Source organism: Phascolarctos cinereus, unplaced genomic scaffold, assembly GCF_003287225.1.
Source record: "Phascolarctos cinereus isolate Bilbo 61053 unplaced genomic scaffold, phaCin_HiC Scaffold_7;HRSCAF=346, whole genome shotgun sequence".
NCBI classification, from domain to species: Eukaryota; Metazoa; Chordata; class Mammalia; order Diprotodontia; family Phascolarctidae; genus Phascolarctos; species Phascolarctos cinereus.
In genome coordinates this window covers 62755559-62780136 of record NW_027556180.1, presented here as the reverse complement: position 1 = coordinate 62780136, position 24578 = coordinate 62755559, and the positions used below count along the sequence as shown (strand labels likewise).

At 40.4% G+C, this 24578-nt stretch overlaps 1 protein-coding gene and 1 long non-coding RNA gene across 3 annotated transcripts in view; one reads left to right on the top strand and one right to left on the bottom strand.

The window, feature by feature from the left end:
* Positions 1 to 6609: 6609 nt before the first annotated feature.
* LOC144454846 (uncharacterized) lies at positions 6610 to 20123 on the bottom strand. The gene is made up of 5 exons (XR_013483408.1): positions 19810 to 20123; positions 18953 to 19264; positions 13162 to 13257; positions 8352 to 8447; positions 6610 to 7307 (listed from the first exon to the last, which is right to left on the bottom strand). It is a non-coding gene; the product is annotated as an uncharacterized LOC144454846 (long non-coding RNA).
* Positions 20124 to 20176: 53 nt separating this feature from the next.
* The window catches only part of ACSL3 (acyl-CoA synthetase long chain family member 3), an 83018-nt gene continuing 78616 nt past the window's right edge, over positions 20177 to 24578 (top strand). The window contains exon 1 of one of the 2 annotated variants that reach the window (XM_021002766.2): positions 20177 to 20343. The gene's annotated coding sequence lies outside the window, so the exon portion shown is untranslated. The remainder of the gene's footprint in view (positions 20344 to 24578) is intronic. The other variant, XM_021002770.2, reaches the window with a different exon arrangement.

The following is a 24578-nucleotide window of genomic DNA, read 5'->3' as shown; positions in this document are numbered from 1 at the left end:
ATTAATTCTAGTGAGTCATTAAGCAGATTTTCTTGGGCAATGAGCCATTCACTTTGCCTTAAATTGTTCTACGGAAATATATTGGAGGTTCTTCCTATCTCACTATGTTCAATATCCTCAGTAACTAACTTTATCATCAACTAAGTCTTCCACGATATTTTCTTTTTTCAGTTCACTTCAAGGTCACAAGATGTTGCCTTAGCAGTTTCCAGATATTGTATTGTTTTTTCCCCTTTGTTTCATGAGTTATCATGGCCAAGGAATCCATCGCCCAATGGCCAAACTTCTGGTGATGAGCCTTTTGCCATGCTTAACCAACCTTTCCAACCTGACAGAATCTGCCAGAGCTTGTACTGTGGTGGCACAGATTTGAGAACCCAGAATTATCATCATGCCACAATAATACACTGGAGGAAAACTTCCATGAAAATCCTAGAGGAAGAGCTCCAACATGTTGGGTAAATGTTCTATGGTGGATTTATGGAAGGACATGGATAAGAACTACACAGAATGAGAAAGAGTAGGAATGTCTGATAACACTACAATGGAGGGAACTGCCACAATATTAAGAGAACAGGATTACAATCCAATTGAAATTAAAAGTTTCCTCTTTCCCTCCTAAAATGGATCCTTGAAAAGTGACAAAGCTGTCCTGGGGCTTGGTTAGCCTTGGAGGCAAGTATCAATTTGCATCTCCCTTGACACAACTTACTGGTAGCCTCAGGTCATAATGAGCTGGCTTCCTGGTCACCTAAGGGCATTAAAAAGGCTCATTCATGAGGTGTTAGGCCCTTCAGACTTGGTAGATGTCCCAACTCTATGTGTCATTTCACCTTGCCCTGCTGATAAGATGCATTTCCATGTGAAGAAGAAGGTTCCTATTCCCTTCCCCAACCCAAGTTAAGGGTTAGCTAGAGTATCATTTTGAATATTCTTTCTGTGTTCCAAGTAAAATTTTTTTGTTTGCTGTTGAATGACTTCTGAGTGCCTCATTTCATTCCAGCACTAAACCTGAAGCAGCAGAGTGCCAGCATGAGTCAGACTTATCTCTAATACATGAGAAATACTGAAATATAATCATTGGTCTCCATCACTGGAGGCTTGAATGCTAAATCCTTCTTGGTGTGGAGGAAAGAAGTCTCTATTCTTACACCACTCATTTCCACATTTTATCTCCTTCAGGCAGATCGAAACTTGGCAAAAATGGATAAGGTGCTAGCCTCTAAGTGCCTTTAATGGATAAGGTACCACCTTCTGGCCCTAGGATGAACTTTGTATTGTTGGATTTCTTTTGGTTTCTAGAAAAGCAAAGCCCTTTCCTCCTTGATTCTCAGGCCATCTCCTTTTTGGTTTCCAGGTGCACATTTCTGTCTCTGTTGTCATAATATTTAGCTGTTGATGAACCTCTGAGCTTTGTCCATAGGAACAGAGAGTGTGATGTCATGAAAAGAGCTCTGGTCTGGGTTTGATGCCTGCTTCAGACTCTCAGTTCTACTAATTATCAGTGGAACTTCATTACTGTTGCGTGTCCATAGTGGAATGTAAGCTCCATGAGGGCAGGGACTGTTTCTGTTTTTTCTTTCAATTCCCCACTCCTAACCAAGTGCTTTGCACCTAATGGGCAGGCCCTTAACAAATAATGTTGAATTAAATGAAGTTCCTTTGCCATTCTAGGCCTCAGCTTTTTCATTAGTAAATTGAGAATGGATTAGATGATCTTTTCTTCTCCCTCTAAATCTGTTAATCTGTTCTTTGTGGTTCCTCTTTTTGGTCTGAATGTTTAAGCCCTTCTTACAAAGTATTTTCTCAACTGGTCTATTCTAGATCAGTTCATCCTATATTCTGTACTCACTTTTATGTACTTCTATCTACCTGGAAGCCCTCAGGTAAAAAGTAGAGGAAAAGCAAGGCCTTAGAATCGGCCCAGAAAAACATTATGGAATGAGGAAGTAAATTTCTCATAAAATAAAAATCAAGCCAATTAAACCACCTTTGTGAAATGTCAAGTAGGACTTAGATTTCTGAAATCCAAGTAAATTTCTGAAATTTAAATTATTCACAGAAATGAAAAACATGCAGGAATGCATGGAAAAATAAACCGTGTTTAAAAGTAAGTATTGAAGTTTTGTGAAAATTTTTTTAAAAAGGAATTATTTTATGCTAAAATAGTTCAGAAGGGCCACAGGCCCTGTGAAAGGAACTTTGTTGGAATCTGAAAATACTGTAGTAACGAGAAGTATATATAGGACTTAAACACTTCAGAGGAGGCCAAAAGAACTTTGGTGCAGAGGCTTTAGGGAAAAAATTTTCTGGCTCAAAAGGCATTCTCAGGCATTTTATGTCTTGTAGAGTTGGGGCAACACAGGACACATTGAAGATGCAGGCAGCCCCACTTTTAATCTGTTGTGACCCTTGCTGTCATGATATTGTGGAAGCTCCAAAGGCCACTGACTGCTACTGGTTTGAGACACTAAGCACAACACTTTTCTACCTTATCACAAGTTTTACAATGAGTAAATTTTCCTTTATGATTCAGGTGTAGGACACCTAGTCAGGTTGTTGGAGAATCACTCAGCCTCACATCATTCATTGTCTGTAAGAAGTTTGTGTTCTGGGGGAAGAGTGGAACATAGAAACAGTTTATACCTTCTTCCCTCTTTTTAATGTCTATGTGTAGGAAGTCAGATCTATGTCATTGTGTGTGTGTGGGGGAGGTACCTAGTCATGAACTCAACATTGTCTACTCTGTTTAGATTAGTCCTTCATTGACATTAGTGGGTTCTCGGTGAATACCTTGTCATAGTAATTCCAAAGACCCTTTTAAACCCAAAAATAATTAACCATTTCCTAGGGGCCAGAAAGGCTATCAGCCCAGAAGAAAGCAACTTGGGGGTGGAAACAGAGTAACAGAGAAAGAGACACAGAAACAGGCAGAATCACGTTTCCAAGGTTAGTTATTTCATATTTATCCTGAGATGGTACCCTCCACCAGCAGTACTGAGTGGGGAACAAAGAACGTTGAGCAAAGGATCACATTCTAGTTTCTTCAGAGTCAACTCTGCAAATTGTGGCCTCTTTATATTGTTTCACAATTGTTCTGAAAACACACATTCAAACTCTTAAGTACAGAAAGCACATTTCCCCAAGCAAATATCAATTATGTTTGCAAGATTTGTGCCACTCTATTGATCTAGCTAAGTTTAGTAAACTTCAGAAAACTGTTGTTGTCATACAAGTCACTCCTTCCTGAGACAAATGAGGAAGTATTTGCCATTTGAATTATGGGGAAAGAGCAGAGAAATACTTTGCTTCTCCTTTTATGTCCAATTCAAAAGCACCTGCCCTGTAAAATAAAGCACTCATCTCTTGGTGTTTTTCTGAAATTTAATTGTTTTTCTCAATGAGAATAAACCCAAAGGAATGTAATGTCAAATACACAGCCCATTAAGACATATATATATATATATATATATATATAGCATCAAAGTAGGAAATCAAATTAATGTGATTTTTAATCTATCTAATTAAAATCAAGCTCAATGGTATCCTCTACATTTACAAGTTCTTTTTAAATTTAACGTTTACTATGAACTTAACAAACATGAACATTTTAACTTAAAGAATAGAAAAAGAGGAATATATATGAAACTGTGAAGCTCTTCCTTCTTTTGATACTTTGTTTTCAAAATAAGTTTGTATTACATTTAACATGATAGTAACAAAACTGCTCTGCTTGTCTATATCACCTTCTAAACTTTTTGTGTAAATTCTCAATTGCCATTACTCTTATCAGCATGATAGAATATCGTTATATTTTCCCTTAGAATTTATTGCTTCTTCCTTAATTTCTTTGTAATCTTTAGCATTCTTGTTAGAAAGGAGAAATTCTCAGAGAAATGCTCATTGAAAAATGGCACTCGAAATCTCCCCTTTTGTCAGAACTACCAAAATAATATCATAGAGTCAATTGATATGGGTATATGTTCCTTTATTAAGCTTTCCTCTTTGTACACCCAACCTTGTCATCTGCTCTGCAGTTGAGGCCTCCTTTCTATTAGTAATGTCTTCCTTAATCAGAATGTGAGCTCCTTGAAAGCAGAGACTTTCTCTTTTGTCTGTATTGCCAGGGTTTTACACAAGTGTAGATACTTCCTTCCCTCTCTCTCTCTTCTTCCTCCCTCCCTTTTTCCCTCCCCTCCTTTCCTCTCTCCTTTCCTTATCTCCCTCCCTCTCTTCCTTCCTTCCTTTCTTTCTTCCTCCCTCCCTCCCACTTTTCCTTCCTTCCTGTGATTAAAGATTCAGAACAAATGAATCAGAATTTTAAGGTTGGAAGAAGTCATAAGAATAATAACTCTCATTCATATAGCACTTTAGGGTTTAGAGTGCTTTCCTCTCAGCAAGTATGGTAGATGAGGTAAATACTGGGAGAATTATCAACCTAATTTGACAGAAAGGGAAACAGACTCTGAGAGATTAAGTGATTTATTCATAGTCACTTGGATGTTTAGGGGGCAATGGCAGGATTTAGACTCTGGCTTCCTGACTCCAAGTCCCGTACTCTTTTCCCTAAACCACATTATCTCCCATAGACATCATCTGATCTAAAATGTCTGAAAGGTAGAATGGGAAACCAGCATTCGTCTATTTCAGGGCAGCAACTTCCCATCTAATTAATGCCTATTCTCCTATAACCTGCAGGCATTTCTATGGGGTAAAGGGAAGAAACCTTCATTCCTTTTGAATTTCTCTTCTTTTTCTTCCCTCTCCTTCTCTACCTTTTTCCTCCCCTCTTCCTTTTTATCCCTGACTCTTGTCTACTGAGGCCAATCATAAACTTCCCCTGTCAATTCATGCATTTCACCTTCAGTACCTTTGCCCCATCCCTAGCTCCATTCTCAATCCATTAGGGTTTTAAAAAAAAACAAAAGGAATTCTCATGAAAAACTTGAGGTAGCTTGATTCAGTCTAATCTTAACATTTTATAGATGAGAAAATTGAAATTCAGAGAACTACAGAGATTTGCCCAAGTTGGTGCTAAAGCTTAACCTCTCCTGACAGCTAAATATAAATTATTGCTTTAAATAATGCCTTGGTAAAACAGATTCAGTTTCATTTTTTTTAATGCAACAAAAAGTGGGTTCTTTAATAAGGCACTTAGCCTTCTAACTCTTTAGGATCCCTGTTAGTCTTTCTTTTTGTTTCATATTCCCAATGTCACTGAATTTTCTAGCATGGATGTGCCACACTTCTCAGGGTTATTTACACCAAGAAAACATTTTCATGTTTCTAAGACTATCTTCTGGTTGCACTGATTTAATAATTCTAATTTGGGGATTTTCTTTTCTTTGAATTTGATAAAACACTTTAGGTGAAACATAATTTAGGTAAAACATAATAAAATACAGAATACTTTACAATTCATACGAACCTTTGGGATACAAAATGCTCAGTCTTCAAATTTAGTACTCTCTTTAATCAACATTAATAAACAGGAAACCTCCCAACAAAACAGTACTCTAAGGAGGAGTAACTTTTTGTAGTTTTGGGCTTTATATCTCACTGGCAGGTTGAGGGTAAGTGTGGGGAGGGATTTCTGTAACTAGTAATTCTGAACTATCAATCATCATAATCCTTTTGCTGAACCATGTCTTGACACAACACTTTGTTTTGAATATGTGTGCTTATAGGAAAATCCTGGCTGTCACAGTTTGCTGTTGTCATTAAAGTAGTCTTTGCAATTTTTTTGGTGACATGGTGATGACAGCTTTTGTGGTAAGTTCAGTTTTTACAGGAAAGGGGAAGGAAGGCATGACACTACTCTGTGCTTCTATCCTCATCAGAACATAGCTTTGCTTCAGATATAGCTTCATAGCTTGAATAAGGACCCAGGGTCACTTAGGAGGGTTCCCCAATTCTCCTGACTTTTAGCCCCAACTCAGGTAACCTGGAGAAATGTAACATAATACTCTCTAGTATACTGAGACTGATTCCCCTGTTAAGCAATCAATCAATCACTAAGCATCCTGCTTCAGTCATTTATTATGGGTGTGTCTTGGGGAAGTTACCTTGCATCTCAGTTTCCTCATTGTAAAATGAAACAGTTTGATTAGCCTCTAAGGTAGCAGCTGACTGAAGCCAAACTGCAAATGGTTTCACATGACAAACAGTGGAATCTAGTCATAACAGAGAGCCACAGGTGCTTTTTGAGCAAGAGAATGGCATGGTTAAGCCTGTCTTTGGGAATATCAATTTGGCAGCTGATTTTGGAATGCATTGGAAATGAAAGACTTGAGGCCAGGGAAACCCTTTAGAAGGCTATTGCAATAACCCAGGAAAGAGATGATGAGCTAGTATAGTGGCTGTATGAGTAGACAGAAGTGGACACTGTAGAGGTAAGACTGACAAGATTGGTAAATTATTGCATTTGCAGAGAGAGGGGTGTTAAGGTTTGGATCCTGGATGGTGAGAGAGCTGGAGGTACCCTTGACTGAAAAACACAGTTTACAATATTACAGAAGAAAGTTTTACTAAAAGGAGGAAAAGAAAACAAATTATTGTTTTAAAATAACATTTTATTGATATATTTTTTAATATAACCAAAATTTCACCCAGTATCATTTTTCTTCCTCCCTCTCCAGGAACCATGCCATATAACAAACAGTATTTTAAAAAGAAAAAAAAAAGAGGAAAGAAATCAACAAAACTGAACAATACATTGGAAAAGTCTGAAAATGTATTAGTCTTAAAGATGTATGCCAACTTCCAGTCACTTACATTCCCAGGGCTCATCTTGTAGAGGCTATGTTCCTTCCTTCCTTCCTTCCTTCCTTCCTTCCTTCCTCCCTCCCTCCCTTCCTTTCTTCCTTCCTTCCTTTTCGTCCCTCCCTCCCTCCTTCCTTCCTTCCTTCCCAGTTCTGGCTTGGGCTTGGCCCAATGCTCTTTGAAGATCAAAGTGAGGTGGGTGGGATATTTCTATTCTTTTTCTCTACAACTTCCAAATGGCATTGTATCTCCAGAGTGTGTTCAGTTGATTCACTGTGTACTCAAGCAAGAGGGGGATAACTTATATTGCTTGAAGGCATCTGTTCCCCCTGCACAAATAGGCCAATTTTATTTTATTTTATTTTATTTTACCATAGTCCTTTTCTTTTCCAGGGGTTGCTGCTGTGGCTCTCTCTTCTCAGGCATTCTCCTTGCTTTTTTCTTCTTCCTAGCTACATATCCCTTGAATATTGCCCATTAATTACTCAAAGTGAAGAGAAAAAAGGAAGGTGCTGAATATTCAGCACTTGCTAGAAGTATTGACCCTGGAATAGAATGTGAAAGAAAGGGTGCTCAGTAAACAAGCTGGGAGTAATTGGACAGAAGGTTTTTGAAGTTATTTTCAAAGTCATTAAGGAATAAGGCTCACAGGGTTATTACGAAGTGTGATAGAGTAACACTTCACTTATCCACAGGTCACTTCTATGGCAAATTCAGCTATACAGAATGCAGAAAATGATTAAGAAACTAGCAAGCAAAAAGAAAGACAGAGAGACCGAGACAGCCAGAGAAAGCCTCTGAATTTCCCAGTAGATGTCCACAGCCCTTTTACTTTACTTAGTAGAAATATGTGAGGCCTTGGTTCAGAATCTATTCTGGTTTTAGATGCACTGCCTACCAGTTTCCTTACCTGTTTTTCAAATTGAAGCACATTAGAAGAAGGGAATTAGAAAGTGGGAAGAGATGGGATGGTGCTAGAGGCAAGAGAAGGCAATTGATAGCCAGATGGTGAGGAAAGTGGCAGAAAATTTATAACAGATATTTAATGAATGTTTGATGAATGATTTATTGGATTACTTCTACAAAAATGGTGTGCTTTTATATGAAAGTAAATAAGATTTAAAAAGTTAAAATAAATAAAAAATAAAAATTACAGTAGTCTGGAGCCATTGAGGCAGCTGGTGGTACAGAGGTTAGGTTGAAAGATTTGGAGAAGATCTGAATTCAAAGCCAGCCTCTGACACTTAGTAGATGTGTGATCCTAGGCCCCTCACTTACCCTCTCTTGGCCTTAGTTTTCTCTCTCTTTTTTTTTTTAAAGGCAATCAGGGTTAAGTGGCTTGCCCAGGGTCACACAGCTAGTGTCTTAAGGCCAGATTTGATCTCAGATCCTCCTAACTTCAAGGCCAGGGCTCTATCCATTGAACCACCTCACTGCTCCAGTTTCCTTGTTTTTAAGACAGGGATGATAATAACACCTGCCTCAAAGAATTGTGTTAGGATTAAATGAAATGATACATGCAAAATGCTTTGCAAGCCTCTCAAAGCCCAATACTATAATTTGATGTAGGAGTGAATATCTCCACTCACCTGAGAATCCCTTGGAAGCCTCATTGCTTTTCAGCACAGCACCAGGGCTGATGGTTATAATGATTATGCCAGGTAATCATAAACTTTTTAGTATTTCTGTTTAAGAAGGCAAGGAAGTGAATAATATATTTAGAAAGAGTTTTATTTCAAATATAAAATATTTTGGAACATAAACAGGTTAGCTTAAGTTGTCTACAACAAATTAATAGAATATATAATATGCTCTCTCTCTATGCACATATATATTATATGTAAAACACATACATTCTACATAATATAATAGCACCTGCCTCAGAGTTATATCGGGCAGCTAGATGGCGCATTGGATAGAGTACCAGGCCTGGAGTCAGGAAGACCTGAGTTCAAATCTGGCCTCATTTATTAGCTGTATGACCCTTGGCAAGTCATTTAACCTTGTTTGCCTCAGTTTCCTCATCTATAAAATAATCTGGAGAAGGAAATCACAAACCACTCTAGTATCTTTTCCAAGAAAACCCCAAATGGGATCACAAAGAGTCAGACAACCGAACGAGTTATATATAGTTTGGATTAAATAAGATAATGTATATATGTATATGATATATAATATATACTTATGTGGAAGTCATCAATCAACAAGTATTTATTAAGTGCCTACTGGAGGCCATCTCTACTTGTCCTAATCCATATCTTGCCACTGGACTCAGATGGTTCTGAAGGAGAAAGTGAGGCTGGTGATCTTGCACAGCCCTCCCTCACTTAAACCCAATTAACTTGCAAGTCATAGCATCATCTTCCGGATGTCATAGTTTTCTTTGAGAATGAAGGACAAACAACAACCTGTGTGTAGTCTGAGCCACCCCTTGGGGACCCAACTGGCCAGTTGCAGTTGGGCAACTCACTCTTCCCTTCCTCCTTTCTTTTCTTTCCTTCCTTTTCCCTTCCCTTCCCTTCTTCCTCTCCTTCTGTCCACATGGGGTACCATGCCCTTACCTGCAGGTGCTCTGTCCAAAGCAAATTTTGATGGCTGAAACCTAGCAAGGTATCTTGGGGCTTACTGGCTAGATATTTTTCTTAAGACCATGCCTTAAACTCAGTTCACTCTGGCTCTCATTGATTGGCCAACAATAGGTCTCAACCTAAGCACTGCTTAATGGTCAATGCCTGGGCCAGATGACTCAGAGTGAATATAAATAGTAATTATTTTTGTTTTGGCCAGAAACCATAGGGGTCTCCCCCTCTCAGACTGTTTTTTTTGTTTTTTGGTTAGGTAAAAGGGGCCATTCCTTGGCTCATTTCTTAACTAGCCTTAATCACGAAATGGGCTTTGTCTCAGTCAAGTTGAGACCTGTTAAAGACCTTAGCTTAAAAAGGCCAAGGTTTCCCACTCCATCCAGGGCCATCTCCAGTCATGCTGATCTATACCTCTCCACTGGACCCAGATGGCTCTGGAGCAGAAAGTGAGGCCGGTAACTTTGCACAGCCTTTCCTCACTTAAATCCAATTCACTTGCAAGTCATGGCTTCATCTACCTGATATCATGGTCTTCTTCCTGAGTAAAGGACAAACAACCATTAAATGCCTACTCTATAGCAGGCATTGTACTGGCACTGGGGATATAACTTCAAAAAATGAAACAGTCCTTACAAGGAGCTGACATTCTAATGGGGGAGACAACATATGAAATCCACATTCAGTTGGTTAAAAAGCATTTACTAAGCACTATGTGCCATGCACTATTTCAAGTGGTGGAGAAAGACAAAAACACTGACCTTGCTGTCAAGAAAGCTCACGTTCCAATGGGGCAGGACAACACACAAACAACAATGCACAAGATCATATATATATACATATATGTATATATAAAAGTGTTTATTAAAAGGAAAAGAAAACACAATTCTTTAAAAACATTTGTTGATAATCAGTATCAAATGAAAATTTTATTGATATCTTTGATTTTTTACATAATCAGAATTCTTCTTCTCTTCACTAAGAGCCATCCCATATAACAAATAATATTTTAAAGGAAAAAAAAGTGGAAGAGAGAAATAAGCATAAATATAAAATGAATAAATGCAAATATATGCAAATTAGTTAAGTACAAAGTAGTTTAGGAAGGAGGATGCTAGCATTTGGGGAATGGGAGGGGAGGGGCAGGAAAGGCTTCATGCCTAAACTGAGTCTTGAAGAAGAGAAGGTCTTAAAGTGGAGGGGAAATGGGGGGAAGGTGGGAGGGAATGAGTGAATCTTATTCTCATAGGATTTGGCTTAAGGAGGGAATAACATACACATTCAACTGGGTATGGAAATTTGTCTTACCCTACAAGAAAATAGGGGGAGAAGGGGACAAGAGAGCAGGGGGGATGATAGAGAGGAGGGCAGATTGGAAAAGGGTGTAATCTGAAGTAAATACTTCTGAGGAGGAACAGGGTCAAAAGAAAGAATAGAATAAATGGGAGGGCAGAATCGGATTAAGGGAAATAGAGTTAGTTTTTCACAACATGTCTACTATAGAAGTGTTTTGCATAGCTGCACATGTATAACCTATATTGAGTTGCTTGCCTTTTCAATGAGGGTGGGTGGGGAGGGAGGAAGAGAGAAAATTTGAAACCTAAAGTTTAAAAACATATGTTTAAAAAAATGTTTTCACATGCTACCGGGAAATAAGAAATACAGGAAATGGAGTACGGAAGTCTATCCTGCCCTATGGGAAAATAGAAGGGGAAGAGGATAAGAGAAGGGGGGGAGAGAAAGAAAAGAGGACAGACTAGGGGAAGGGATATTCAGAATGCATGCCATCTTGGGGTGGAGGGAGGGGTGAGATGGGGTGAAAATTTGGAACACAAAAACTTGTGGAAATGAATGTTGAAAACTACAAATAAACAAATTTACATTTTAAAAATATAAAAAATAAATAAATTTTAAAAAAAATAAAGAGAAGGATCTTATGAGGCAGGGGTAAGGAAGAAGTGAATTCCAGATTAGTGAGACCATGTAATGGCACCAAGATTGGAGATGAAGTGGCAAGAAAGAGAGAGAAGTCCTGTTTATCTGAGTTGAAGAATGTAGGAAGAGGAGTAACTTCCAGTGAAGCTAGACACATAGGTTTGAGTTAGGTTGTGAAGAGCTTTAAAAGCTAACCACAGGCATTCATATTTTATCCTAGAGGCAACAGAAAGCCACTGGGTTGACTGAATAGGGGATCTGCACTGAAGGAAGGCAGCAATGTGCAGGGCAGACTGTAGTGATGAGAGATTTGAGGAATTGAGACTAATTGGGAGGTTATTGGAATAACACAGGAGAGAGGCGATGAGGCATGAGCTAAGGGGGTAGCTATGTGAGTAGAGAGAAGAGGTCAGATGTGAGAGATGTTGTGGAGGCCAATGTTACAAGACGGCAACCAACTGGATGTGTGGAGAGAGGGAAAGTGAGAAGTTGAAGATAAGGTAAAGAATCTGGGAGACTGAAATATGGTTTTGCCTTCAACAGGAAAGTTTAGAAGAGCAGAAGATTTTGGGGTAAAAGATAGTGAGTTCAGTTTTGGACATGATGAGTTTCAAGATGTCTCTGGGACTTTCAGTTGGAAATCTCCAATAGGCAGTTGGAGATGAAACTTAGCAGAGACTGGAACTGTACACGTACACACACACACACAGATGGGTGCTTGCACATACACGTATGCATGTGCCTGTGTGCATATGCATAGTCATCTGTATAGAGATGATAATTAAACCCACTGGAGCTAATCAGTGCCAACTAAACTCTCTAATGCCAAAAAAATTTAAAAATCATGCTTCTGTACAAAAATTGGTACTTGCTGGCATTTTCATTGTTGTTTGTTGTGGGCTAGGTGGCTCAATGGATAGAACGCTGGGCTTGGAGTCAGAAAGACCTAAATTCAAATGTGATCTCAGACATTAGTAGTAAGGCAAGTCATTTAACTCTATTTGCCTCAGTTTCCTCATCTTTAAAATGATCTGGAAAAGGAAATGGCAAATCATTCCAATATCTTTACCAAGAAAAACCCAAATGGGGTCATGACGAATTGGGCATGACTGAAATGACTGCACAACAACAACAATGAAAACGCATTTTTTTGTAATATAAAAACACCACTTTTGTAGAAATAACTTATTTATCCATCAAACATTCATTCAATGTCTTTGATATACAGGGGACTGTGTTTGATGCAGAAAGACAAAAAAAATAGAAATGATATAGTCCCTTCCCTGAAGAAGCTCACAATCATGGAGGCAAGGTTCAACAGACACAGCAATAGTACAAAATGGAATATGCGTTGTTCTTTGCTGTGCCTTCTGAGCACAAGGAGAAGGAACCCAATCCCACCTCTGTGGGATGGCATTTTAAAGATTTAAAGATGGCCACCATACCCCTATCAAGTCTTCAACACTCAGTAGCCATAGTTCTTTAAACTGGTCCTCATGCGGTATTATCTTTGCTCTCCTGCTTCTCATCTTCAACATGCTTTCCAATTTACTCAGGGCCTTCCTAACATGTGACAACCAAAACTGAACACAATACTTCAGATGTGGCTTGAAAGGGGCAGAACGTGCAGAAGGTTTAGCATCTTCCTTGTCCTAGGCACTGACTACAGCCCAGGACTGCCTTAGTTCTCTTGCCTGCCATATCACACTGTCGATGCACGTTTAGTTTGCTATTCACTTGGGCCCTTAGATCTTTTTCAGATGAAATGCTTATTTAGCTATACCTCCCTGCTCTTGTACTTATAAAGCCGATATCTCTTGTAACCCAAGTAAAAGACTTTACACTTATTCCTATAAAATTTTATCTTTTTAAAATTTGGACCAACCTTCTGCCCAGTCAAGATCATTTTGAAGCTTAACACTGGTATTCAATGCGTTAGCTTTCCATCGGGTATGCTGGCAAATGTTTAACAACCAGATCTCTGCAAAAAAAAAAAGAATAAAAAACTTTTAAGTTTAATCTGTTTGTGAACATTTTCTCCAACATTTTCTTAAGCTCAGACAATCAACAAAACAATAACTCAAGCCCTAATTTGTAGCATTTGCCTAAGTCCAATGTATAATGCTTAAACTGAAATTTTAACAATTGGAAAACTGGAAGCTGGTCCAAGCTGGCTCCAGAACATCCCTGGAGCTATTATCCCTTTCAAGCTTTGCACTATTGGTAAATTTGGTAAGTAAGGGTATCCATGTTGTTGCTGTTGTATAGTGGATAGAACACTGGGCTGGGAACCAGGAAGACTCATATTCCTGAGTTCCAATTTGGCCTCCAACACTTAGTAGATATGTGAACCTGGGCAAGTTACTTATCCCTGTTTGCCTCAGTTCCTCATCTGTACAATGGGCTGGAGAAGGAAATGGCAAACCACTCCAGTATCTTTGCCAAGAAAATCTTGAATGGGGTGAAAGAGAGTCAGATACAGCTAAAAAGGACTGAACAACAAGAAGGACCCGGGATCAACAATAGTACCTGGAGTACTCTACTGCTCAACTGGAGATTTCCAAGTTGACATCAAATCATTAATAATTACTTTTTGGGTATTCCTTCTGGTAAGATGTAAGCTCCTTGAAAGCAGGAAGTTTTTTTTTTTTGGTCTTTGTTTCCCCATCACCCAGTACAGTATCTGGTACATAGTAGATACTTAATAAATGGCATATAGTAGAGGCTAAATAAATGCTTGTCAATTGACTGGTACCATTCAATCAAACTGGAATCCACCTAACTTTTCTATTATTGATCCCACATCTTGCCATCTTTTCCACAAGAACTGCTAGAGAGACTGTCCATTGATATGGCCAAAAAACTAATCACTCTGTAGCCAGCTTGGTGGTGAACCTTTCCAAATTTTGCTGAGGTCCTCAATGACCAAGAAGCAGTTCATTGTTGACTTCCTGAAGATAGAGATCATAAAAGTTGAGGAGGTTGATGAATTGAGAGATCAGGATTGTTACTAGGTCATCCATGTGATAATGAACTAGGTCTGATTCTAATTTAAATAACTGACTGAAAAAAATTGAGAGTTTGAGTGGAAAAAAAACCGAACACAAATTAATGTTTTAATGCTACCTTAAAGCTAGTATTATATTAGTATGTAATAACAGGATATGATATATAACACCAGGCAAGTAATTTTTTCATTTACATTTGCATTGGTCACTTAAATCAACTCAAATCAACAAGCATTTATTGAGCAGCTATTATATAGAAAACAGTTTTAGATGCTAGGATCTGAAGGGAAGAAAGACCAAAACAAATCCAGTCCTCCTGCAGGAGTTCACATTCCTAGAATAGTGCCTGGGGCATAGCAATCTTAATAAATGCTTGCTGATCAGTGGACTGATACAAAATGGATAGAAATATATGCAGATAAAGAATTACAAAGTAACTTGAGGAGTGGAGAAAGCACTAATAGTGAGGGTGGGCTCTCCAGGAAGGGCTTCCTTGAGGAGGTAGCCCCTGAGCTGATTCTTGAAAGGATTCTAAGGGCAGGTGAGGAATATGGGGTGTATGAAGGTAGGAAGATAAGATATGGAATGCTCAGTAGACTAGCCTGGGAGTGGTCAATGGAACAAAAAATTGTAAGAGTCAAGTAGGACAAGATCTGAAAAAGACTGTTTTAGTCTTCCAATGAGGTAGCTTCAAATGAGGGCTCATAAGGGAAACAATAAATATCATTAAAAGGATAGACAATGGGCCCTTGGGGAGAGCTTAAAACAGAACAGATTTTTTTAGATTGGAAAAGAGGAGGTGAAATGGTGACTTAGTCACTTCTATACATATGAAGGACTCTTAAAAAGAATTCTGATCAACTGACTGTTCTTCATAATCACAGATGGTACAGCAAGAGGAAATGAAGTTAAATTTTGGAAAATTGAGTTGGATGTGAGAAATCACTCAATGGTCTGGAGAACATTTAAACATTCTAGGTCACAGTTCCAAGGCAGGTTGAGAGACCAGACCTGTAATCATGGAGGTCTTTATAAAGATGAGGATTGGTAATTTTAATACCAATTTATTACCAAATTGGTAAATTTATTACCAGTTACTGAGTGATATCAGGCCTGAACCAAATGATCTCTTGAAGTTTCTTATTATGATTTAGTGATTAAGCATAAACTGGTTGATTATGGGAATTGCTAGACCAATTAGCTGGGAAATTCCAAGAGATAAGGACATTCCAGTATCTTTGGTTTTATAGACAACATGACTGTGGTTTATAAATCCTCAGAAATAAGGCTATTATAATTTTGCTGTTAACACGGCTAATGTGGAAATGTGTTTTGCAAGACTATACATATTTGTAATAGGTTTTGTTTTTCTTTTGTTCTCTTTGGGTATAGAAGGGAGTAAGGATAAGGAAAGAATTTGAAACAAAAAAAAAGAATGAAAAACAGTCTTTGTGCAAAAAAAATTACTGTTTATATATTTCACTTAACATGAAATTAAAAAATTGGAAAAAACTCAAAACCTTAACTAAGATGATATTATAATTCATGAAACAAAAGGTGGGAGAGGTACCATAACATAGTGGATAAAGACCAGTATGTTTAAGTCTTGCTTTTGATAGATCAGTTCCCTGAGAAAAGTCTTTGAGATAGTACATTATAGCTGAGTTAAGGATATTCATTAATGCTAGGAGTTTTTCAAACCATTTAATTAACAAAATGACAGGTCTAGGCTAACTCTCCTCTATTCCCCTCTACCCCTCAGGATGAAATTTACACAGTCATCAGAAACACCAGAAAATATTTCTGCCTCAACTCAGATAAAACATGGTCTTTAGATAGTCAAAAAAATTATTAGCTGTCAATGAACCAGTAATTTAGGAGGTTTAATATTGTAACTTTAAAAAGTAATAACTAATATTGGTATGGAACCTTTCCATACCAATTTGCCTGTGGATTTACTGAACTAATGTTTCATAAGGGGGAAAAAATGGAACCAATTTCATAACTCTGTGAAAGCTCTGTTGATGTTTCCAAAGAAACACTTATCAACAGAATAAGCATTTTGCAACTGTAAATATAATCTTGATCCAGGATTCAATTAATTAAGCAAACATGTTTTAAGCACCTACTATATCAAAGCATATTTTGGAAGCCCTAAATAGTGTACAAAAGGCCTGCTTTGCAGTTGGGAAGAACTGGGTTGAATTTCAACCTCTGACATGTATTAGCTGGGTGATTGGGTAAGCCAGCTGCATTCAACATAGGAGAAAGAATGTTAAAATTTCCCCATGAAATCTGTAAACCACAACTCAGGGCTTGGCTTATTGTTTTGTTGATTGTCTAAGCTTAAGAAAGTGATGGAGAAAATGTTAATGAAGCCTAGGAGACTTAAAGTTTATCTTGTATCTTTTTTTTTTTCCCAGAGAATTGCTGAATATTTGCCAGCACATCCCTAACTGAAATCTAAGTGTTTTCAGTCCATGTTTAGGGCATTTTCTACAGCACCACAGCACAATATACAAGTATGAAGTCCCAAGCAAGGAAATGACGGGAGTAGTGGAGAGATAGCTGCGAATTGTGACTTTTCGAGGGGCACCTAGGTGGCCCAGTGGATAGAGCTCTGGCCTTGGAGTCAGGAGTACTCGAATTCAAATTTGACCTCAGACACCTGACATTCAACTAGCTGTGTGACCCTGGGCAAGTCACTTAACCCCTATTGCCTCACCCCCCCCAAAAAAAAAGTGTGACATTTTTCAGGGGGTAGGTGATGGACCCTGGTGCCAGGACAAGGTATCTGTGAGCCTAAGTAAGCTTTCAAAATGACTCCCTTGTGTTAATAAAGTAAGCTCCATGGATGAGGTAGCTAGGTGGCACGGCTAGAATGCTAGACCTGGAGTCAGGAACTGCTGCCTGAGACATTTACTAGATGTATGACCCTAGGCTAGTCATTCTGTCTGTTTTAGGCTTAGGTGTCTCTTCTGTAAAATGGGGCTAATAACGGCACCTACCTTTATCAAACAAGATATTATATGTAAAGTGATTTTCAAATCTTAAAGAGCCATACAAATGCTAGCTATTATCACTCACCAAAAATTTTAGACCTTTTTGTAACAAATGGGACTTGTCCACAATAAATACTTGGGTGCTATGGAGAATGAGAATTTCTCGTATTATGAATATATTCATGTAAAATAAATTACTAATATTTCCTATATGCAAAATTAAAAAGCATACCTCCTTGGAACCCTGGGGTAGTTTCCTCTTTTTTTGTGCTCCTAAATCCTGTCTCTGACTGGGAATTACTGAAGATCTAGTTTGTACAAAGGGCAGAAAACTTATTGGAGAATAAAGATCTCCCAAATACCATCTCATCTCATCCCATGTCATGTTATGTCTCTCTCTGTCTCAGCAATGCCTGTGTATGCCCTATCAACCTATGAAATAAAATGAAAACCTGTCTGCATTATCCAATGACTAGAACATTTCTCTTAAAACAGAAGACAAACAGGATGAGCACTCAGGTATTTAAAGCATTCCATAATGTGAACATTTATCCAAAATTATTTTTGGATTTTCTTTTTGGCTAGGAAATGGGGTTAAGTGACTTGCCCAGTGTCACAGAGCTAGTAAGTGTTAGGTGTCTGAGGCTGGATTTGAACTCAGGTCCTCCTGAATTCAGGGCTGTTGCTCTATCCACCGTGCCACCTAGCTGCCCCCCAAATTATTTTTGAGAATAAATGTAACATAAAATATGGTACCATTTACCCAGTTCATATACCTTCAGTATACATGAAATTCACATATAATATTTAAAAAGTTGCAATTTAGTAAGGAATTTTGAACATTTTCTCATGGACTTACATAGTTTTTTTTAAATACAGGTATGTAAAAGTGGATAGAGATGAGCCTTATTAGGTTGCATTATCTTTAATGTTGTTAGAGTTCAAGCTTAAGTTATGCTTCTTCTAAGTCTGTCACTTTGAAAATGGATTCCCTAGTTTTGCTGGAAAAAAAAACTCTCACACTAGACTGAAAAAACAAAACGCTAAGAGGTATTTTCTGATATGAAGTGGTAGAACCCTACTATTTTCAAGGACTATCAAATGACAATATTTCGAAGGATTTAATGAGTAGCAGAATTTCTATAGGACTCTAGTGGAAGAACAGGTTGCTCAGGTAAAGTATCCATTCCTTCAGGTAGATTAATTGGCACCTGGCCCAAGGAGAGTAGGGTGCCTTTGTTCACTACCTCACTCCACCCAATTCTGGCTGCTCAGAGATTCTCTAGGGAAGTAAGCCCCTACTTTAGCTGGAGACTAGCTAATGAAAATCACCTTTCACCTACTTAAGGAAGATTTGCATCAGAGCTGATCTCAAAGCTCTCTCAGTCGTCTTTACTTTTAGAAGATTTTGGCTTCTCTGCACTAAAGAAAAAAAAGTTCTCATTCTTGAAGTGGAACACCTGTACTTTTCTTCCTTTTTTTTGAAAGTGTATACCTATTTAATTGAAACAAGTGTTTGGGATCTTAAACTAGTCCAATAATTCCCTCAATTCAGCACAGCTTTTTTGCTTGGGAAAACACAGCCTAGGAGGGTGTGTATGGATATCTCTATCTACCTAGAGAAATTAAAACTGTTTTATTGGACGTGGTAACCCAGAGAACTTACCATGGAAGATAGACTAGGGGTCTAGATCTATAATTTAATCGGTATGTATAAGGGACTCCCAGGTAAGGAGACTCTTCCTCCTAAAGCTGGTCTACATAGTCCCTGAAAAGCTGGAGATCTTAGAGTTGCAGAAGTCACGACGAGGCTGTGACTTGCGCAGGGTTCCCCATCCAGTAAGCATTCGAGGCTGGACTCAGAGCCTAGGTCTTCCTGACTTTGAGGTTGGCGCTCTTTCCAGGCCTTCCTGACTTGTAGACTGGCTTCTATTCATTCGGCCACCCCGTTTTTCATCTCGAGGACAGGACCCTAAAACTGGAAAAGGTTAGACAGTGAAGCTGTTTGCCATAAGCTTGCAGTGACTAGTGGTATTTTGTGTGGATGTTCATTTGTTAATGGCATTTTTCCTCTATCATAATAATTGACACCAATACATTTTTTTAAGCATAGGGAAGACACGAGCTTCTAAGTCAAAGGTGGCAACAAACAGGAGTTTGAAGTGAGCTTTGATAGAACAACAAAACAAAACAAAACCAAAACACTTTTTCTGCATATTGTACTAAAGGGTGGGAGGAGGGGAGAAGGAATTCCCCCCTCCAGCCGCTGCTGAATGTCAAACGTTCAGTGCTAGCTAGATTGCCTTATTATTTGGTGTTGCTAAAGAACGATTTTTGCTAAAACATGTCGATTAAAGCGATTAAAAATGAAGGAGCGAAAACAAAGGTGATTTCTTCTACAGATTCTATATCGGGCGACAGGAATAATGCACTTTGGATTATTTGGAGGAAATCTCTCCTCTCCCTCCCCCCGCAGCAGGCTGGGACCCAGACTTTGTCGTGCCGCATTGGGGACCTCCTCACCAGTGCACACCCAGCTCCAGCCGGGGCAGCCTCCTTCAGGGCGACTCCAGAGCCCGGGCCCAAATGACCTGTAGTAACCTCACTCCTCCCCCTTTCCTCGGCTCGCTTTACTCTTCCCGGCCGGAATTCGATAGGCTCATCCCCTCACGCGCCACCGCAGGCTGGCCAATGGGCGGCGGCGGCTCCTGAATATGCAAACGAGCCGCTGGGAGGTGCGTGTCCCGGGGACGGTTCGGGACTTAACAGACATTGGCTTCCCAGCGCCCGAGAGCGGCGGTAGCGTTAGTCGGCACTGTCAAGGGGCGGTTGGGACGCTGGGTGGCCCGGGAGTGAGCGAGGGAGGGAGGGTGGGAGGAGGAGGGCCTCGCTCCGCCTCGGAAGTGCGGCCGCGGGTCCTGCGCCTGGAGCCAGCGGGCGAGGAAGGGGGTGGGGTTGAATGCTTCCAGGCCTCCGGCCGGCTCGGCGCGAAGGCGGACGGGGAGCCGAGGCACGGCGCGGCGAGCCGGCATTCGCAGCCGGTGGCGCCGGCGCTCGGTGAGTGGGGGACGCATGCCCCGCCGGCCCATTGTTTTTCCTTCAGGGCCCGGGCGAGCCGGCCGCGGGGCCGGGGCGCGTTGGCCAGCACGCGGGCCCCGCCTCCATCCTCCCCCGGCGCGGAGGTTCCTCGGGGGCGCGCACAGGGCCGCGCGGGGGGGGGTGTGTTGGGGGTGGGGTGGGACTGGGGTGAGGCGTGCGCGGCCCCGGACCCGCGGGGCCCGGCCAGGCTTCAGCCCCCGGGCGGTCGTGGGTGCTGCTGCTTCTGAGGGGCATGGGCGGGGGACCCCGAGAGGGAGGGAAGAGGCGGAGGCTGCGGCGATGCGGCACTCCAACTCTCTGGAGTGATGGGGGTGGGCTCTGGGAGCTTGGAGCTGGACCTGACAGCGTGGAGGCGAGGGGTGGAGAGCCTGGGGGAGGGGTTCTGAGCGTTGCTTCCGCGGCATCTGACTTAGCACGGGTTGTGTTGGGGAGACCCGGGGGGGAGTCTAAGAGCATTGCTGCTGCATCTGACTTAGCATGGGCTGGGGGATGGGGAGGGCTCTGAGGAGCATTCCTGCTGCTGCATCTCACTTAGCATAGGGTGTGTGTATGGAGGGGAAGACCCTGGGTGGGCGGGGCTCTGGGCATTGCTGCTGCTGGACCTGACAGCGTGGGGCGGGTGTGGGGGAGATCCTGGATGGAGGGGGGGGCTCTCAGGGCACTGACAGCGTGGGGGTTAGAGGGGGGAGAGTCCGGTGCTGGTTGGGGAGCCTCTAAGAACATCGCTGCTGCTGAATCTGCATTGGGTGATAGATAGGAGGAGAACCCGGTCTGAGGGGTAGGGGCTCTAAGAGAATTGCTGCTCGTGGATCTGACTTAGCGTAGGAGTGGGAGGGGGAGAACACTATCTAGTTGGAAAAGGGGGGAGGTTAAGAGTTTTGCCGCTTCTGCTGGATCTGGCTTAGCGGGGGTGGAAGAAGGAAAACCTGGTCTGGATGGAGGGTGGGGGTGCTTTAAGAGCATTTTATTGCTCGATCCTGTTTAGCATGATGTCGTGAAGGGGAGAAGCCTGGTCTGGATTGGGGTATAAGTGTTGCTGTTAAGAACATTACTGCTGGATCTGGCTTAGCTATGGGGTGGAAAAAGGAAATGAATAGCCAGTGCCTGGTCTGGGGTGGGGGTGGGAGTGTGGTCTACAAGTCTGTGTATGGTAGAAACTGAGGCATAAACTGGGGGTGCTGTGGGGGTTGGGTTGAGGCCCAACCCATACCTGAACCAAGCCAAATGCATCTGAAATAAGACTGCTTTATTATTGTGTTTTGGCAACTTTTGTGCTGGAGGATCAGGGGAATCTCTTGGCATGCAAGGTAGATAAAATTGGGTTGTGGGGCCTACTCCACCAATCCAAACTGCTTTTGCTGTTTGGGACAATGAGAAGAATGTGCAGTAGGTTTTTTTGGTTTGTTTTTTTGATTTGGAAGTTGTGGACATCCTTTTGAGGACTGTTCTTTTGATCCAGGTGGTCATTTGAGAATTAATTACACTTGTTTTTACCTTAGTGCATTTTGGAGACTTAAAAATCAGAATTTAGAGCTAGAGTGGGACCTTCCAGGGAGTAAAATACAACTCTTGAAGTGCCTCAACATGTGACCTTGGACAGTTCAACTCATTTCAGCAAAGCACTTCCTATATGCAAATCATTTAACCTAAGGTCACAAATCGAGCAAGCTTCAGAGCCTGATCATCCCTGAAGCCACCCCTTTCTCCCCATCCTAATATAGAAGTATAGGTAGAAGAGAATTTAGAGGCCTTGAAGTCCAATACCCTCATTTTACAGATGAGAAAACTGAGGCACAGAGGTTAAGTGATCTGAACAGGTAAGAGTCTGAAGCAGGATCTTGACCTGGGTTTTTCTGACATCCAAGTTCGCTGCTGTATTCCCCTCCATACTGTGCTGCATTTTTCTGACTTGGGCATAAAATGACATGAACACTAGAGAAGAAATAGATGTAGTGAAAATAAAAGGTTGCTGCAGATCTTCAAAGTGGTGTTTGGCCATTTTTACCATGAATTCTGTGACTTAGGAGAGCTGTAGTTTGAAACACGGCTCCTTCACGGTGATCCCAAGTTTAAAAAGTTTTGTTCTGTGGATATGTCTTGAATTAGTTCTCAAGGGTTTAAATGTGAGACACCTTAAGACACCTTTGTAGAATTCATTAAGAAAGAAGTACTATGTCTCAGGAATGTAGTTAGCACATTATTATGTTGTTTTTCTTCTTTATCATCTAGGTACCTTTTTGAACTGCTGCATTATTTCCCTAGTCACCCCAGTGAATTTTCCTTTTAGATTTAAGTTCTGCCAGTTTCTTTCTTATATTAAAAAAAAAATCTAAATGTCATCAGTGTGGTGTGGATTAAACTTGCATTTGGGAGAGCTGACTTCTCTTTGTCTCTAACAAGGTGCTTGACCTAATCAAATCACTTAACCTCTCCAGGTCTAAGTTTGCTAAGTTGGACTAGAAGATCTAAGGGCCATTCTAGCTGTAAATCTATGATCCTATTAATCTGTTAAATGAAAGAGTTGGATCAGGTAATTTTAAGGTCTTTTCCAGTTCTGTGACTCTAGCTAGAATTGGTCTGTTTCACTTCAAAGGAAGGTCTTATTAGAAAATACAAATGAGTCTGAAACACGTGGAGTGAAGAGATCAAAACCCTGAGACACTGAACATATTTAGAGGCTTTATTCCTACAGGTTGCAAGGCCCAGAGCTGAGAGAGTGGTGGGTGCTGATCAAGCTTTTCTGTTCTAATGTGGCCATGGAAGTCAAGTACTGTTTGTGGTCAGACAGGAGCCAGGGCTTTACCCATGTACAATTGCATTATTTTGGATGCCTCTAAAAGCCAGATCTTCACAGATTTAGGCAAAGTTCCATCATGGGAACCAAAATTTTGGGGCCAGCGGTTAACTCCCTCTTTTCTTCTCTCAGCCTTCATCTCTAGCATCATTGCAGGGCACATAACCATGGAATGAGTAAGATTGGTTTTCAGAATAAATATCCATTCTTTGGGAATATCACATTAGCTGTATGAGGAAGGAGAAGACGAGGAAACAAGCATATATATCTATATAGTGCCTACTCTGTGCCAGGCGTGGTTCTAAGTGTTTTTTACTGATATTATCTCGTTTGATCAGACAAGTTCATCTTTGGCTTCTAAGATAAGAATAATCATAGTTAACATTTGTATAGTGCTTACTCTGTGCCAGACACTGTGCTGGATGCTCCCTTGATCCTTATGATAAGCTGAGTGCTGGTATAGGTTAAGTGACTTGCCCAAGGTCACACAGCTAGTAAAGTGTCAGAGACAGGAGGAACCTGAGAAGCTAGAATCAGGTATGTTTGAACCGGCCTTAGGACTGGTTAGTTTCTTGAAGGGGAAAACTAGTGAACAGACAGGCGTGAAGAGGACTTTGTTCAGATTCATTTCTTAATGCCATGCTAAAAACAAACTTCTGACTTTAGGTAAATCCATTTTTTTCCTCTTTTTGGACTATACTTGTGATTCCATTGGTCTGGGGAACTCTTCACTGAGGAAGTTCCCTCTACCAATGCAGATCAGTACCCCCCTATAACTTAGAGAGAATTGGCTGGGGCACCAATAGATTCAGAGACTTGCCTAGAATCACACACTCATTATGTATCAGAAGAAAGACTTGGACCCGAGTCTAAGGCTAGCTCTGTCTTCACTATTCCAGGTTACCTGTCATAAAAAATATGAAGTATTTAATTAATTACATGTAGCACTCTTAGGATTTTTAGGCCACAGTGATACAGACTGCAATATTTCAGATCATCATATATATATAGATATATACTTCATTTTATTAAGTGTTGAGTATCTACTATGTACCTGATAAAAACATTTCAACTTAAATTCATGGAATATTCTTCTGAAGTTAAGACTGACTGATTAGAATCAGTTATTTTTTATCACCTTTATCAAGGAGGCATCCTTTATGATACAGTGGAAAGGGTACTCACTAACTCTGTGGAGTCAGAAGACCTGAGTTGAAATGATGTCTCTGAAATCTTGGTTACCTTGAGCAAGTCACTTAACCACCGAGGTAATTGTTTCCTCAATGAGAAAATAAAAAATTGTCCTAGGTGATCTTTGAGGTCTCTTCTAATTCTAGACCTGTGACCTTACATTCTGAAATGTGGTAGTGACTCATTACAAATTACTGTGAACCTCAGG